Source organism: Dendropsophus ebraccatus, chromosome 7 (assembly GCF_027789765.1).
Source record: "Dendropsophus ebraccatus isolate aDenEbr1 chromosome 7, aDenEbr1.pat, whole genome shotgun sequence".
In the NCBI taxonomy this organism is placed as follows: Eukaryota; Metazoa; Chordata; class Amphibia; order Anura; family Hylidae; genus Dendropsophus; species Dendropsophus ebraccatus.
Window position 1 is genome coordinate 145,145,354 of NC_091460.1, and position 18,844 is coordinate 145,164,197.

The 18,844-nt window shown below is 41.6% G+C and overlaps 1 protein-coding gene across 2 annotated transcripts in view; it reads right to left on the minus strand.

Moving 5' to 3' along the window:
- The window catches only part of TTC29 (tetratricopeptide repeat domain 29), a 141,385-nt gene that overhangs the window by 96,308 nt on the left and 26,233 nt on the right, over window positions 1-18,844 (minus strand). The window lies entirely within an intron of this gene.

Below are 18,844 nucleotides of genomic sequence, written 5' to 3' on the forward strand. Positions count from 1 at the left end.
AGTGTCAGGGTATATAGGGCTATAGAGGTAATTTCCCCATAAATAATAAAACAAAGCCATGGACACAAATAACCTGGGCAGCCCATCTGTCTTCATACTCATCTCTGTAAATGTTTTAACTAGGATAAAATAAAGATTTGGAATGTTGAGTGCCGCTAACTTATTCCTCTAATATTTTGGTACAGTACAGACTTTCTCTATTCTTTTAGCGCCATTTCAGACCAAACCCTCATACCTCGTTCTTCCCATTACTGACCCATATTACTGTTTCAACTTGATTGAAATTCGGGTTCTTATTTATATAGTTTATTTTTCTAGTTATGTTATTTATGACTATTTATTACTATATTACAATCAAAAGTCGGAATATACAAACTTACGTTTCTCATTACAGACTGTTACAATGAGCTTAACATAGGGAAAACGAATCTTGTCATTTTAAATTCATTGTCTGAATATATTTATAAAGGTTTGTTTGGAACGATATAAAACCCGCATGTCAGTAACTGTAGAAGACATCACGACATCTTTCATTATTACACCTTAAAAGCTCAATATGCATATAAAAGATCAATGGATAATGAAGGAATGTAAAATGCAGGAAGTGAGACACACAAAGCAGAGACAAAAAACAATGATAATAATTGATCACTGATTGGTCTTACGCTGCTCTTCCTACTTAGAGGAACTCTAACACAGGCATCAGAGTTTTAATCACATCTGTACCCAGGGGACTGTAATTCTGCATGCCATTTATCTGACAGCAAACAGCTGCTCTACTTTTTCATGCCCCTGGTTATGCAATTTTATTGCCAGCAGAACTTGCCTTTATGAGGTTATAGGATCTTATTGCAGTCGTAAGTAGCTCCATGTTTACAGCTTCCATTTACTAGACCTAGGACTTTCCAGTGTGGGATTTCCTCACATGTAGCAGATTATTTAGAGGGACATTGCCCACAGATTAATGCCACAACCTTTAGTTACCAATATTTTTCTACCCTGTACCATAAATATCAAGAAAATGACTTTTATACTTGGTGAATGCTGTATGCACATGACCCATAAGTAGTCATTCGGATGGGAACTTTGGAGAAGTAGTCATTGTGTTCTGAACTGTAATCACACCTATTGAGGCAAGATTTAAAACACTAGTCTTTCCCATGGTCCATCCCAATCCTGAGCCCCCCGTAACATTCCCTTTTGGGACTTGCTATTGTTTGCAGCCATGGGACAGATTGTTGCTTTCCCTTATACTCTCTTACCACTCCGGGGTAATGACCCCCAATATGTTAGTCCAGCAGTCCTGCCTGCTGTCTGAGGTGAATCATTCCTGTAGATGTTATCATTTTATCGTGAGAGTCCTTCCTTTGCACGGCTGCGGGAGGCCTCTCTGATGTCTTCCTCTGTTGGCTGGAATACGTCTAGCTCAGAATGTTCCTTTTCAAGTAGTTCCCCCGGGGAAGTTTGAATATCACTCCTACTGCTCTGGAGAGTCTCTTGCAGCAGTAGGTTGGCCCACCAAGCCAACCTACTAATTCTAGAAAATTCTGGAATGCTGCACTGCTCAGGACCCAACTTTCATTAGGGGAAAGTTGGGATAAAGACAGACAGCTGCATTTTTCCGAATCAGATAAGCACAAAATCTATTTTTTGTGCACAAAAAACTTGTCTTAAGCAGTTCTGGCTCTGATTTTGAAATTCACACAGAGGCCATTGAAGTAGTTGACACCCCCACTACACAAATGACTCTCATTTCACTCCCTCTTTGGCATTTAAAGGGATTAACAGTGGATTGCTATACACTTCCTACCAACCCTTATAATAATTCACAGCCACTGGAGGTCTTCGTAGACTGGACTGTGGAGATGTACTGCATGGAATCCTTTACGTTAGATGGCAAACCACAATCAGAGCATGCATCATTTACTTGGTTCCCTCGGTCTTCCTAGAGGTCCAACCCTTTTGGTAAGAAGACTGTTCTGGGTCAGGTCTGCAACTGAATTATTGCAATCTGTACACTTTTTGGCTATGTTCACACATCAAAATGGTCTTTGCTTTTTCTATTATTGCCACGATTTAACTGACTGCAATGCAATGCATTGAAGTCAATGGAATGACAGGCGTCCAATGCACACAGTGTATAAAATGATGGACGATATCTGCGGACGTCAAAATAATGATGTCGATTATTTTCGGACGCCTTTTGCAAACAGCTGACGTTATTTTTTAATTGGTCTCACACAGTTTTTCTTTTGTCACCGTCTTTTCTCTGTTTTTACTATTAAATTCAATGGAATTTTCAATTAAAGATCCCCCCGAAGGGCAATTAGTCCATCTAATGCTGCGTTTACACGGAGTGATAATCACCCAATCGAACAATAAACGATTCAGAAGTAACAATGTGTTTTTTATTGCGATCAGTGTTTAGACAGAACAATATATCGTTTGGAAAATTTTTTATTGCGATCGTTTTAAGATCGCTTAAGTCCATCTCACACATAGGGTGAATCAATGAAAGACTGTTTACACGAAGCAATCTGCAAATTTTTAGCAAACGACCAACAACGATTTGAGAACATGTTGAAAGATCAAAATGAACGATTTCTCGCTCGTTGCTTGATCGTTCGCTGTGTTTACATGAGCCGATTATCGATATCATTATCGTGAAAATTCGAACGATAATCGTTCCGTGTAAATGCAGCATAAACTAGAATAATGGACCAGCAGCTGTTATTGCACTGATACGCGGCCAATACTCAACAGACGTCATTTTAAACGGACAAGAAAAAACATTGTGGGAACATAGCCTTATTGTGTCCGCTAGTATCTTGCTATGCCATTTTTTCCTTTCTCTCTCTCTTTTTCTTTTTCCTCTCTTCCTTCTCGCCTCATTTTTCGGTCTTTCTTTTACCCTTTGCTAGGGTTAGTAACTTTGCAGGGGTGCATTTTAAAGAGCTTCAACCACAGGCTCATTCCTTCAGATGTCAATCGCTCTGCCTGACTGTAGTTTGCATTTTCGACCTTGCACCTTTGTTATACACCTCTGTCTGTCATGTTTTCCTATTTTGTTGTTAGATAAAACGCCAACAATTTTAATAAACACTAATTTCTATAAAAAATAATTAAAATAAGTATAGCTTTTTTTTTTATTTATATGGGGGCTTTACTGTACTTGCTGCAAAACAGAAGTGTCTGATTCATAAACTGTCTGGATTATAATACTTAAAATCTAAGAAAACACGGTAACTAAATGCAGAGCATATAATAAGATACGTGCCCTAAACTTCATGCTGTGATGCCCAAAAACCTTACCCGAAATTTGACAAAGTCTTTTGAGCTTCACAGCGATCTGTAAGGGTGACCGAAATATGAAGCTGTGAGCAAAAGAGGAAATCTGTCCTATTGGGTAAAATCCTGATGTCAAAGCACTCATGGCAGCTTTTACGAAGACATGAAAGTCGTGAGACATCTGCAGGGAGAGCAACAGGGCTCCAATTTGTCCATTAAATGAAGCTGTAAACATTGATTGTTTGCTCTCGATTCTTGGCACGCTGCATCGGGCCAGATGTTAGGTCACTAAATGCTATCATCTCTAACTTCATTACGCCATTTATTTAAGGCTGACCAGAGGAACGCTATCCAAGATGTACGCTGTGACTTCTTCCCACTTTCTCTGGTTCTATGCCATGTTTTATGCCACACTGGTGACCTGGTTTTATATGGCTTATTCTGATTTTTAAAAAAAATTCAAAAAATTATTAAAAAATACTTTGTATTTCCAAATACGTATTTGAGACTAAAGACTGACTGGCAATGTAACTTTTCCGCATCAAAACATTTTCAGGGACCAACTCCAAGGTAGAGCACATATTCAATGTCATATACAGACTGCAATAGGCAAAGCATCTTTGGCCACCTAAAGGATCCCATAAGTTACACGCACTTTTCTTCACTCATTGCTTTTCAATATAAAAGAAATTAAACAGATTATCTGTTAAGTATCAAGGCTAACAAGCACTGCTTTAAGCTAAATGGAGCAGATGTCAGCTATGGACGGAGATGCCAATGTGAATATACCCGCTGGCAAATGTAATTCTGAAAAACAAGAGTCTCAAGATAAAAAAATAAGAAAATGGGATGAGCATTATGAATGATTATAGATACCATTACAATTGTTTCGCTGAATATTCAAAGCTGCTTTAGGACACAACAAGTATCAGGCACCGAAATAAGTTTAGGCAACATTTTATACAAGGCAAATTAAACTGTACTTTATCCCCGTTAGTCTTTATCATGGGTCTCCAAACTGCGGCCCCCCAGCTGTTGCAAAACTACATTTCCCATCATGCCTGGACAGCCAGATGCAAAGCTTTAGCTGCCCAGGCATGATGGGAGTTTGCAACAGCTGGAGGGCCGCAGTTTGGAGACCCATGGTCTTGATGATGCTGTACCAGGTCTATTGTACAATGAATCTATTGTATTTATTGTAATTTAGTATGACCTATAGGACCAGGACCAGATCTGAGACAGAATTTTGTAATAAAGCCTAAAGGCTTTATTACATAGGTGCCTGATAATATAATGAAAAGGCCACATTGTGCAGTAATTTTACCAATAATATAGCTCTTACTACAAACCCTCTTGCATGTACAGTATCACCATAGGGCAGGTGAAGGGAGAAATCTTTCACTCTTGTGTCCTCTAAGTAAGTTATCTCCATGTTGACTGGTGCACCCATAGGATTCTTCTTTACTATGCTACTGTGGTTCATCTTTAAAACCAAAAATCTATATACATGATCTATTTTTTAAACCCTGCTCAGTAGTATTATTATATTGTACCTGGCAATATAAAATGTTTGACCCCTTCAGGAAAGAGCTATTTTTGGACTTTAGGACCACAGAAAAATCCTGACAGTCTCTACTTTTTTGTTGAAGTGGTATTCCCAGTGATATTCCCCACTCAGACTGCCCCTGCCCTGGTCCTGGGGCCAGTCATATTGCACAGCACTTCTTATGAGTGTTATCAGCCCATGCACTGCCAATCACGTAGCAGTGGCGGTAAGGGGGTCAGGGAAGATAGGTATAGGTATTTTTTAGGTTTTCTCTCAGACTACCCCTTTAAATGGGCACTTTCATTATAACTTTCAAAATCTAAATCAACATAGGATGTAAAAAAAGAATGTTTACAATTTACATTAATATATATACATTTAAATTATAAAACTTTAAACCAAAGATATAGTTACCTAAAATCCAGGTCCAGTCTCTTGAAGGCAGCATTTTGGTATGGTGCTAGACCAAGACACCAAATGCAGAAAGTCTTAATCATCTACATGCCGACGAGGAAGACAGTAATTTGATTAACACACTGAGCTGTGACTCTCTGTACTGGCCAAGTCTTTCTGTGTTTAGGGTGCGTTCACACCTACAGGATCCGCACCAGATCTGCAGCAGAACCGCAGCAGATTTGATGGTGCAGATTTGATGCTGTGTTCAGTTATTTAAATGAAATCCGCTGCGGATCTGCTGCGGATCCGCAGCAGAAAATATGCTGCAGATCCGGTAAGTGTGAACATACCCTTAGTCTATTTTTTAAACCAGCACAAGACCAAAAAGCTTCAGGAGACTGGACCTGGATACAGTAAGTATAGCTGTTATATAGCTGCCTTCAGGAGACTGGACCTGGATACAGTAAGTATAGCTGTTATATAGCAGCCTTCAGGAGACTGGACCTGGATACAGTAAGTATAGCTGTTATATTGCTGCCTTCAGGAGACTGGACCTGGATACAGTAAGTATAGCTGTTATATAGATGCCTTCAGGCGACTGGACCTGGATACAGTAAGTATAGCTGTTATATAGCTGCCTTCAGGAGACTGGACCTGGATACAGTAAGTATAGCTGTTATATAGCTGCCTTCAGGAGACTGGACCTGGATACAGTAAGTATAGCTGTTATATAGCTGCCTTCAGGAGACTGGACCTGGATACAGTAAGTATAGCTGTTATATAGCTGCCTTCAGGAGACTGGACCTGAATACAGTAAGTATAGCTGTTATATAGATGCCTTCAGGAGACTGGACCTGAATACAGTAAGTATAGCTGTTATATAGATGCCTTCAGGCGACTGGACCTAGATAAAGTAAGTTTAGCTGTTATATAGCTGCCTTCAGGAGACTGGACATGGATACAGTAAGTATAGATGTTATATAGCTGCCTTCAGGAGACTGGACCTGGATACAGTAAGTATAGCTGTTATATAGCTGCCTTCAGGGGACTGGACCTGGATACAGTAAGTATAGCTGTTATATAGCAGCCTTCAGGAGACTGGACATGGATACAGTAAGTATAGATGTTATATAGCATGTCTTCAGGAGACTGGACCTGGATACAGTAAGTATAGCTGTTATATAGCTGCCTTCAGGAGACTGGACCTGGATACAGTAAGTATACAGTAGCTGTTATATAGATGCCTTCAGGCGACTGGACCTGGATAAAGTAAGTTTAGCTGTTATATAGCAGCCTTCAGGAGACTGGACATGGATACAGTAAGTATAGATGTTATATAGCTGCCTTCAGGAGACTGGACCTGGATACAGTAAGTATAGCTGTTATATAGCTGCCTTCAGGAGACTGGACCTGGATACAGTAAGTATAGCTGGTATATATAGCTGCCTTCAGGAGACTGGACCTGGATACAGTAAGTATAGCTGTTATATAGCAGCCTTCAGGAGACTGGACCTGGATACAGTAAGTATAGCTGTTATATAGCAGCCTTCAGGAGCCTGGACCTGGATACAGTAAGTATAGCTGTTATATAGCTGCCTTCAGGAGACTGGACCTGGATACAGTAAGTATAGCTGTTATATAGCAGCCTTCAGGAGCCTGGACCTGGATACAGTAAGTATAGCTGTTATATAGCAGCCTTCAGGAGACTGGACCTGGATACAGTAAGTATAGCTGTTATATAGCTGCCTTCAGGAGACTGGACCTGGATACAGTAAGTATAGCTGTTATATAGCAGCCTTGAGGAGACTGGACCTGGATACAGTAAGTATAGCTGTTATATAGCTGCCTTCAGGAGACTGGACCTGGATACAAGTAAATATAGCTTTGTTTTAAAGCATGCAACAACATACGTTGTGCTGAAGGCTGAGGGAATCCCGGCTGGAGTGTATCCACATTGTATACTCCTGTCCGGATCCCTAACGTTACCGCGAGAAAACCCTGTGAGTTCACACAATGGAGTGTGAGGCTCCGGCCGCAAGCTGTGAACATAGCACGACGTAGATTTTGCTATTACGATTTACTGGCTAGCTTATGAGGCAGGGCCTGTGCGATCACCTTCATGTAATAATACGTCAAAATGGCTCAACTGCGTAAAAACCTTCTGTGATGAAAGGAATCAGAACTAAATGATTGCTTCATATACTAATAGGGATTTACAAGTAAAAAAAAATTACATGGACACACACAATTTTAGTTTGAGGGCTAAACATGCCTGAAGACAAAGCACTGAAGAGAAAGTCTTCTAACCAGAGGAAACATGGCGTGCAGCACTTATCAGAAGGTATTCTATGATATTATGCAAAACACTCCAGGTAGTGGACCCAGAGAGGTCTCCCGAGGGGAGAGTGACCCAAGGCTGAATATTCTTATAGGCTAAGCTTTGATTGAATGAACTTATGTGACCTCCGAACGACAATCCTGCCTATGAATAACAATGAGGATTGCACAGATAACCACGGCCGCACAATGTCTCTGGACAAAGGATGACCCTCTCTGACAATGTCACACCAAGGAAAAGCTCTATTTTCTTTGAACACACTTGTAAAATGAATACACATATTGTGTCCCGGGGGTTTGAAGGGTAACTGTGATTTTCACACACAGTATCCTGAGGTTAGATGGCATGGACCTCATCCACTTTCATAACAATTCTTATTTTAACCCCTTCATGTCAGCCATACAGCTAAATACGTTCCTGCTGCACATACCCCATGCAGCAGGAACATATATAAACGTTCCTGACTGTGAAGGGGTTTTAATGTGTGCAGGGCCGTTTCAATGCGATTGGCCCTGCCCACATTACTGTCCCAAAACCCGGGCATAATGACAGGCATCTGCGGTCCTGCAACTGCCATTTGATTAACCCCCTTAAACGCCATGATGCACGGCAGAACCTGTCACTGACTGATCGGGACCAGGTTCCGGTCACTTGTACCGTGAGGCAGGGGTATACCACTTACCTCCATCCTGTCGTATCGGCCATCTGTAGATAGGGTAAGAGTCTATGTACAGATCACCAATAATACTGATGAATGCAATCAGTATATACAATCAGAGCATTACATATATGAGTCCCCTAAGAGACTTATATATGCAATACAAAATGTGTAAAAAAAGAAATAAAAAGTTTAAAAAAACATAGATAAAAAATGCCCCAATATGTATTTATATTACCCCCTTTCCCATTATACAAATAAAAATATTAAAAAAACAAACATATTAGGCTTGGTTCACACTACGTTTTTGCAATGAAACAGATAAAAAAACGGATGGAAAAAATAGATGCATGTGTGTACACTCGTTTTGATCCGTTTTTCCATTAAATTCTATTATAAAAAAAAAGATCAAAATGGATCTGTTTTTATTTTACGGACACAAAAGTAAGGTCAGCTACGTTTTTGTGTATATTGAAAAAAAAATGATCAGGTTTTTTTTATGGAATTCAAAGGAAAAACGGATGCACACATATGCATCCGTTTTTTCCATTCTTTTTTTTTTTTTTCAAAAAACGAATGAAAAAATCAGATTGCAAAAACATAGTGTGAACCCAGCCTAACATATTGTAGCGTGCAGAATTGTCCGATCTATTAAAATGTAACAATATTGTCCCCACACGGTGAACGGCGTAAATGAAAAGTGAAAAAAAAAACCAAAACATAAGGATTGCTGATTTTTCTAAATTATATTTAGAAAAACATTAATAAAAAACAATCAAAATTTTTCTCTTACACCGATATACCAATAAAAACTAGAGATCATGGCGCAAAAAACGACACCCCATCCAGCCCTGTAAGTGGAAGAATGGCTCTTAGAAGACAAGGAGGAACATTGCTTCAATTTGACCCAGACTTCTGTGCTTTAATGGTCATGAAGGGGTTAATAAATATTTTTATCATTGAAATGTTTAAGTTGTTAACGTGACCTACCATACAAATACAGTATGAAGAGGAAGAGCTTGCTGGAAAGCTTACAATCTAAAAGCATCGGTGGTGATACAATTACAGTAACTTGCCAATATTAACTAACAACATTTAAAGGGGGTTTTCAGGGAAAAATTCCCTTTAAAAAGACAAATCTACACCATAGCATGCCTACATTGTAACATTATAAGGAGCTGTCTGCTTCAGCTCTCTCTCACTGGGTTTACTGGCTCGTGGCCATTGAAAACAGCTGCAAGGTGGTTGTACTAAGTGTCACCATCCCAAAATCTGATATTGAAGACAAATCCTAAGGATAATTTATCAATACATTTTTCCCTGAAAACTCTCTTAAAGGGGTTCTCTGAAGAATTGGCATTGATCACCTATGGTTTGGATAAACCATAAATGTCTGTTTCATGGGGGGATCAGACCTCCGGCATCGGAGAAGATCGGCACAGTAAACGGGGTACCACTCTACCTATGTAAACAATGAAGAGGAATATGGTGCCTTCATTCTGATCAGTGGAAATTGCAGAGGTCAACATCATACCTATTCAACATTAGAATTAATGGAGCCGTGTCATAGAGGGGCGGAGGTTTTTTCCCCCTGGAGATGGGCCGGCCCGCCTCTAGTGTTTCACCTCCAGCTGGTGCCAGGGCATAGGCCGGCACCATAAGCGGGAATCAGGCCATGGTTCAAAAAAAGGACCATGGCACCAGCATCCCCGCACCAGCGCCAGTCCATCCATGTAAATATCAGAAAAGCGATGTACTGATGGTACGTTCACTTTAATGGCTTTCTTCAATCTGTTTTTAATTATTCAGTACAAAAGAGACAAAAAAAAAAGCTATATAAAACTGGAGCTACAGTGTGTAATCTAAACTATAACAGAGATTTTGAGGGCAATGATTTCTCCATCAATGATCAATGCAGGCAGGTTCTTGCTACCTTAAATCACTGCAGCTATGTGCAAAATAATTTTGGGTAAGCAGTTTTTCCAGGCAGTCCATGGCTTTGTACGTGTTTTCCCAGACTCCCTTGGGCTGCATCCAACTTCTTCAGTCACCAGTATTTAAATGCTGAACGATCAGTCTCCAGCCTGCTCTAGTCGTACTCATCTCTAACGCTTATCTCTCCTGTTGCACAGGCTATAAATGGCTTTTTTTTTTGGCAAGGCCCCAGCAACACCCTGTGAGATTCCAGTGGGAAAAGCTTGTGATACCATGGTTTACAGAGAACAGTAGAATATATATAAAACTGTGGGACGTAAAAATAAAGTATCAAGTAGATATAGACCAGCACAGCATGCTTTGTTGTATCACGGGGAAGTCAATTTCTATATCATTCTGAGATTGCTGGACTCGGGACTTGGTGCGGGCAAGTACAGTAGTTGTAAGGTGGGGTGCTCAGCTCTGATAGATTCAGCAATATAATAGTCCAATGAAAAATGTAGAAATAAAGCGGCACTCAACACCATATACGTGAAAACATTAGTGATTGTTTATTTCATCTGTCCATGTCGACATACAAAATTCAGCAGGTAAGACGCAGACAACTCATGATGGTCTGCATCTTACCTGTTGAATTTTGTAAGTCGACATGGACAGATGAAATAAACAAGCACTGATGTTTTCACGTATATGGTGGTGAGTGCTGCTTTATTTCTACATTTTTCATGGGACATAAAATAAGAAATAAACATCAGATTTTATTGCACTTTTTTTAAAAACAGAAAAGCAAATCTTCCTAATGTTCCAATTAAAAAATATGAAATCTAACACATTCGCTAAAAAAGAAACAAGAGTAAATAGGTGGAGAAGTAAAGTCTAATGAACTTAGGTTCATGAGATCAAAAACACAAATTTCCAATGACGGCAGCTATGTCTGCACATACGCTAAACGGCTTTTTGTCAATTAGAATGTTGTAATCTCATATTTACTCTTGTACGTTTGCTTGAGATTTTTTTTCACGGTTAAAAAAGAAACCTTGAAATCTTCCAATTTACAAAATGAATGTCTCGGTGAAATCTCTGCCAGGAATTGCAGTGTTTATCGAGTGAGACTTAATTACTCGACAATTTCTCCCAGTGAGCGATCTTTCAAATCTAAAGTGCCAGATGGGATTGTACAGTCATTAACCTTTTTAAAAGAGATATGAAGTATGATGTCAAGTATGAGTCTCCCTAAAACTGATATGATTTTAACTACCTCGCTAAAGATGAGACTACAAAAGCTTTCACCGGAGGTTGATTCACTGTTTCCCTGTATAATGAATAGCAAGTAACTGTAATGAGTTGCTGTGATTTCAGTAAAATAGTGAAGTACCTAGACAAATTCCTGAAAAATTGAAATTGAGATTTTGAAATTGAGATTTCTTAGTATTAGTATTTTATTGGCTAACTAAAAAAAAGATGATGACAGCATGTGAGCTTTTGAGGCTAAGGGCCCTTTTACACAGAAAGATTATCTGACAGATTATCTGCCAAAGATTTGAAGCCAAAGCCAGGACTGGATTTGAAAAGAGGAGAAATCTCAGGCTTTCCTTTATGAACTGGTCTCTGTTTATAGTCTGTTCCTGGTTTTGGTTTCAAATCTTTGTCAGATAATCTGTCAGATAATCTTTCTGTGTAAAAGGGCCCTAAAATACTGACCTCTTCATCAGACATGCCTTCCTCTGGATCAACAAAGTAGGGTTATACTGTAGGTTGAACATGATGGACTCTTGCTTTTTTTTGTTTTCAAAAAAGTTTTATTAAATTTTTTGATAAGCAGGGCTCCAGACTAAAAAATTTACCTGGGAGCCATTGGCTCCTAACCTGAAAAATTTAGGCGCCAAATAGAATATTTGGTCGCCAACATTTTAAACCATGTAAAATTAATGTTATGTTAAATGGGACTTACTGTGTGCAGAGGCCGCGGCAGCCTCCTCCTCCTTTAGATTCTTTCTTTTCTTAGTTTGAAAACATTCAACATGGAAACTTGCAACTTGACAACCATATCCAGTCTGACTCAGTACTTCAGCCTCACTTGGCTAGCCTTTTAATGAGGCTTACTCTTCTGAACTTGAACTTAAAGGGAACCTGTCGACCCCCGTACCGGGGTGACAGGCTCCCAACCCCCCGTTAGAACCCCCTATACTCACCTCATCGCGCCGGGTCCCGCTTCTGAAGATGGCCGGGTCACGGAGATCTCAGCCGCTGCAGCCCGGCGTGCGCTGAGAGATGAGTCCAATGCTCATAGAGAATGACGGGAGAGTCCAGCACTCCGTCATTCTCTATGAGCGTTGGACTCATCTCTCAGTGTGCGCGCCGGGCTGCAGCGGCTGAGATCTCCGTGACCCGACCATCTTCAGAAGCGGGACCCGGCGCGATGAGGTGAGTATAGGGGGTTCTAACGGGGGTTGGGAGCCCGTCACCCCGTCACCGGGGGTGATAGGTTCCCTTTAAAAGCTTGCAACAGTCTATACATACTGAGCTAGACTTATGACTGCAGCCATAGTGACCCCCCCACAAGATGTGTATATAGATAGATATATCTCTCACCTAGTGACTAATGCAAGTGACCCCCTACAATACAGACACCTGAGGGGCCCTGATAATAATAATTGTGCATATATTTATCTCCCAGTGTCTGCAGCCAGTTTGCCCTACACTTATAGATTGCCCCCTCCCCTTATAGATGACCCCCTCTACCCCCATTATAGATGCCCCCTCCTCCCCCCCATTATAGATGCCCCCTCTCCCCCCCCATTATAGATGCCCCCTCTTCTCCCCCCCTTATAGATACCCCCTCCCCTTATAGATGCCCCCTCTCCCCCCCCCATTATAGATGCCCCCTCTTCTCCCCCCCTTATAGATACCCCCTCCCCTTATAGATGCCCCCTCTCCCCCCCATTATAGATGCCCCCTCTTCTCCCCCCCTTATAGATACCCCCTCCCCTTATAGATGGCCCCCTCTCCCCCCCTTGAAGATGGCCCCTCTTCCCCCCATTATAGATGCCCCCCTTCTCTTCCCCCCATTATAAAGCCCCCCCCCCTTTCCTCTATGCTAAGCAGTATTTAAAAAAAAACAAACACACAAACTCACCTGACAACCCGCTCCCCCGGCGATCCTCTTCTTCTTCGGACGCTGTCCCCGGCTGATGCGCGGCTGCCGGGGGTGTCCCGTCCTATCTCCGGCAGCGCGGCGCATCAGTGAGCTCCCTGTACGCCGGGGCTGGGACTTCTGACACAGGAAGCGTCTCTGACGTGCGCTTCCTGTGCCGGAATTAGGGGCCCCAGGCAGCTCACTGATGCGCCGCGCTGCCGGGGATAGGACGGGACACCCCCGGCAGCCGCGCATCAGCCGCGCATCTTAAAAAGAAAGCGCGCCGCCGCCGGGGCCAGTCGCAAATGGCGCCCAGATTAATAAATCTGGGCGCCATTTGCAAAATGTCAGTCGCATTGGCGACCATTTTGGTCGCCATCTGGAGCCCTGATAAGTAATGAACATATTAGCATTTGTAAACGGGCAGTCAACAATAGCCCAAAACAACTGATAAGTAGAAAGTTCAGAAAAGAAAAATTATAAAACACCGGAAAAATAGCAAGTTATTAATTACAATTAGGGAGGGTCCGAACCGAGTTCGGTTCGGGTTCGTACGAACCTGAATGCTCGGTAATGATTCCCGCTGTCTGCCCGCTCCGTGGAGCGGGCGGATCCAGCGGGAGGACCGCCTGGAAAACTGAGATACAGCCATAGCCATAGGCTGTATCCAAGTTTTCAAGGTGGTCCTCCCGCTGTATCCGCCTGCTCCACGGAGCGGGCAGACAGCGGGAATCTGTTGCCGAGCATTCAGGTTCATACGAACCCGAACCCTGGAGGGTTCGGACCATCCCTAATGACAATGTAACATTGCTTTTTTTTTTATAATCCTTAAAGTGTCCCTGTCATTACAACTTTCAACTAAACCAACAGTAGATGTGATATAAAGCAAGTTTGCAATTTACATTCATTATTTACAAATTTTTTTGTTATCATGGAAAACACAGCACTTTCTATTTTCTTCTCAGAAAACAGAAAGTCTAAATGCAGCCCGGTGGCCGGCAGTTTAACAGTGTCCGTTGCTATACAACGCACACTGTTAAATGTAGTGTGAACATAGCCTCACACATCCATGAGTTTAGAATGCAAAAGAAGAAAAAAATTCTCTGCTTTTAACAAAATGCTGCACCAAATCCTTACTGGTTTGAACATTGATTGGGAATACAGTTCAAAGAAGTGGCAAAGGCCTGTTGATTCTAGTTATTGTTAAAGCAGACCTGTCCGCAATAAAACGTGTGTGTGAATAAGCACATGGCTATTTCTTAACGCACCTTTTTTTTAACTGCATAGTCCTTTCCTGAACTGAGGTCTAAGCCTTTTTGTTTATACGTATATGATGTCAGTCCATTCCATCTCCTATAATTCAGCACTTCTGTACACACTTGCATCCGCCACTTTGCAAGGATCTGATCAAATGTGGAGAATCTCTGCGAGCTGACATAACCATCTACACATCTATAGAAACGCTTGAAAACACCCGGGCTCCCAACATGTGTATCCGGAATATGTGTCATATCACTGTGCCTGCTGGAGAGATCACGCCCCGGCTGCTCATAGGCTGCGGGAAGCTTCTAGGGGGGCATGGGTCGGCAGAGTAGGTCAGAGAGGCAAATGTGGCTTGGACAAGGCCATGTGGTGTGAAGGTAAACCAGTCGCGGTGCTCGCCTTGATCAGTACCCCAATAGCAGTGGAACACACCTTACACTAGTTCATGTACTATATATCAATCAGCCATAACATTAAAATAGCTCTTCTTTAGTGTTGTTGAAATCGCTGCAGCCTGTCGAAGCATGGACTTCACCAGACCTCTGGAGTCCTGTATGGTGGGAGCCGCAGCCTCCATGCACATCACAGATCGGATTTAGATCTGTGAAATTTGCAGGTCAGGTCCGCACCCCACAAAAAGGTCCTACATGACTACATAACTATACATTTTAAGGATAATGTTTTCCAACAAGGGTTTCTAAGAATATTGAGGTTTCTTGGACCCTGGTGAGAGATGTCACAAAAGACAATGACCACAAGAGCTGACACCTTTATAGATGGGATGGCTACCGGTTGCTCAAGATACATGGCACGAGGGCAAGCAAAATAGGTAACACATTTGGAAGAGAATATAGAATGTTACAATGATTTAACCATCTATTCTGCGAATTTCTTTGAAATAAGAATGGGAGTTTTTTTTTTTTTTTAGATTCCTACGTTGTAATTACATCTATGCTGTAGACAAGCATACAAACAGACATCATTATAAATGCAAATATCATTATCTTGAACAACAATTTTTTTTATAGTAGCGAGTTAAAAATTTCCATACATTTTTACTTTTTTTTACAGTTCTTCCAAAATGACCAGCTATCAATGTCCACATGGTATATACTGCAGTATACACATCCACTGCTGAATGGTTTCCGTCATGCCTTCATATTCTCTTGACCTTATCATTTGCCTCTCATCAATCACAATAGATCTAATCCTATTTTTGGGGGGAAATCTTGCATTAAACAGAGCGATGGGTGAGGGGTGAAACAAAAAAGTGTAAAGAGAATGAATGTGATTTCCATTGGTCAATACGAGAAGAAATAGAGAGGGAGAAGTTTACAGGCAAATATAAAGAACGTTAATGAGGTTATCCTCTTAATATAAGCGGCATAAATGAAAGAGTGCGATGACACGACGGCCACCAAAGGTCAATTATTTAATCCAATTTCTGGGACATTTCTACCCACGAAATAGAATAATCTCCATTAAGAAGCAAACAGATGTTTCTGTCTCCCCGTTCTGGGGAGTGAACAGCAGGTATCTATTTAGTTACGTCTATCCAAACCCAATATCCCATTTCTCAACTATTTGTGTGAAAAAACACATTGCAATAATATGTTTTAGTTCAGAAATAACGCGCTCACGAGAAAAATAATGTCATTGTAATATACTACAGGATATATGATATGATAAATCCATTTGTGTACTGGTAATGTGACCAGACGTTTAGTCTGGTGTGCAGCTGTGACAAGTGAGATAAATCAATAAGATGACCAACTGTTTCCCAATCTATTCATTTTACATAACCCATTTAGTGCCACAAAGCATGTCCTCCAGCACTGAATACGGGTAATGAAATTACCCCACACGACCCCCCCCCATATACATTGTGAACATCTAGCACATGCTAGCGGCCATTCCAAAGGCGTCGTGTATATGACCCAATGTGGCACCAGGCTCCTTTCCACCCACACTGGTTTTTACCTATTGATTTATACAACTCACCAGCTGTAAGATCATGTTAATAGACAGAAATGTATGGATAAGACAGAGATGATAATGAAAGAACGACAAATATTCTACATCTGACATACTGTGATTTAGCTGTTGTTTTTTACATCTGCCATAGGTAGCCAGATGTTATACCTACATATACTACTGTATTTTCCGGCGTATAAGATGACTTTTTAACCCCCAAAAATCTTCTTAGAAGTCGGGGGTCGTCTTATACGCCGGGTATGGTCGCCCAATATGATGGGGGAGCTGAAAAAATGGCTGCATCCCCACCGTATGGGGCGACCACAATAAAAAAACAAACAGTTAACTCTCCAGGGGCCCGTTCCCGGCCTCCGTGCGCCTCCTGTCTCGTTCCCGGCGCTGGCAGTGTGACGTACACTGACTGCGCTGGGGATCCCTGAAGCTCTCCTGAGCAGCCAAGTGTCTCCGAGCTTCTCCGATGAGACGCTCAGCTGCTCGGGGGAGCTTCGGGGATCCCCGGCGCAGTCAGTGTACGTCACATTGCCTGTGCCAGAAACAGGACAGGAGGCGCGCAGAGGTCGGGAACGGGCCCCAGGTGAGTTAACTTTTTTTTTTTTTTTTTTTTTTTTTTAATCTAGCTGTAGTTAACCTCTGCCTGACTGCAGCAGGACTAAGGTCAGGCAGGGGTTAAAATTTTCTGGCAAACCCCTGACAATCTTCTTGAAAGTCAGGGGTCGTCTTATACGCCCAGTCACCCTATACGTTGTAAAATAAAGTATTTATTTGCAATTTACTAATACCTTAAAGCGAATGGACCACATGGTACATCGCCATGTTTTTTTTTACATTAACAGACTGGCGCATGTGCGGGGATACCGGTGGCTCAGTCCGTTTTTTGGAACTGCCACCTGATTCCCGCGCATGGCGACAGTCTATTCCTGAGCACCGTCTCGGCATGAAGCACTGGAGGCAGGCCCCCATGATGCATCTTTGATATACACCGGCTTTTACAAAAACCTGTATCTCGGGAACGGTGGCAGCTAGAAACATTTAATTTTTTAGCTTAAATAAGTCAATTATGAGCTGTAGATATAGATTTTTGTTAAAATGCATGCTGCATGCTTTGTATTATGATAGTATTGCAGAAAGTCATGCTCTGATCTGACAACAAACCATTTGAGAAACAGTGGGAAAAGCAGGAAGGCCGGCCGGAGACCAAAAAAAATTTTTTCAACACAATGCTGTTAACCCCTAGCTGCACCAGGACGTTCAGAGGGGGACTCTGAACTGCTGCGATCCCGGGTGCTATATGCAGCCCGGGACCGCGGCTATTAGTGGGCACGGTTCGATTGCCGTGCCCACTAATTAAGTATTTAGGTGCAGCTGTCAAAGTTGACAGCTGCATCTAAATACTTGATGTCCGCCTTCCCTGGCGGTCTAGTGGGCGGGTCGCCCCCCCCCCCCCCGGATGCAATCACGGAGGGGCGATCCCTGTATCCTTACCCGGCCGGGCACCGTAATGGCGCTGATCCCGGCTCGGCACTCTATTGCTTTCAGCTACAGCAGCCAAAAGTAATAGAGCACAGATCTCATTGATCTATGCAGTATATCTATACTATAACTATACTGCATAGATCTCTATGAGAGATCAGTGTAGTGATACTAGAATAACCCTAACCCCAGGGGGAATAACCCTAACCCCAGGGGAATAAGCCTAACCCCAGGGGGATGTTTAGTATTTGTGTAAAAAAAAAGTATTTTTATCAATAAAAAATCCCCTCCCCTAATAAAAGTCAGAATCACTCCCCTTTCCCCATTTTATAAATAAAAAAAAAAAAATAAACATACTTGGTATCGCCACGTGCATAATCGTCTGAACTAATAAAGTATCACAGTCCAGATCTCGCACGGTAAACTGTGTAAGCGTAAAAAAAATTCCATAGTGCAAACTTGCACATTTTTGGTTGCATCAAATCTCAAAAAACTGTAATGAAAAGTGATCAAAAAGTCGTATATGCGCAATCAAGGTACCGATAGAAAGAACACATCATGGCGCAAAAAAATTACACCTCAGACAGACCCATAGACCAAAGAATAAAAGCGCTATAAGCCGGGGAATGGAGCAATTTTAAGGAACATATATTTTTTTAAAAGGTTTTAATTTTTTAAAAGTCATCAAATAAAATAAAAGTTATACAAGTTATTATAATACTTCTCTGTAAAGAGGGTAAGGATCTGAAATATTCAGCTTAATTCAATCCAATCTTCCTAATGTAATAGTGAACAGATTATGCGTTCTCCTAATTCCCC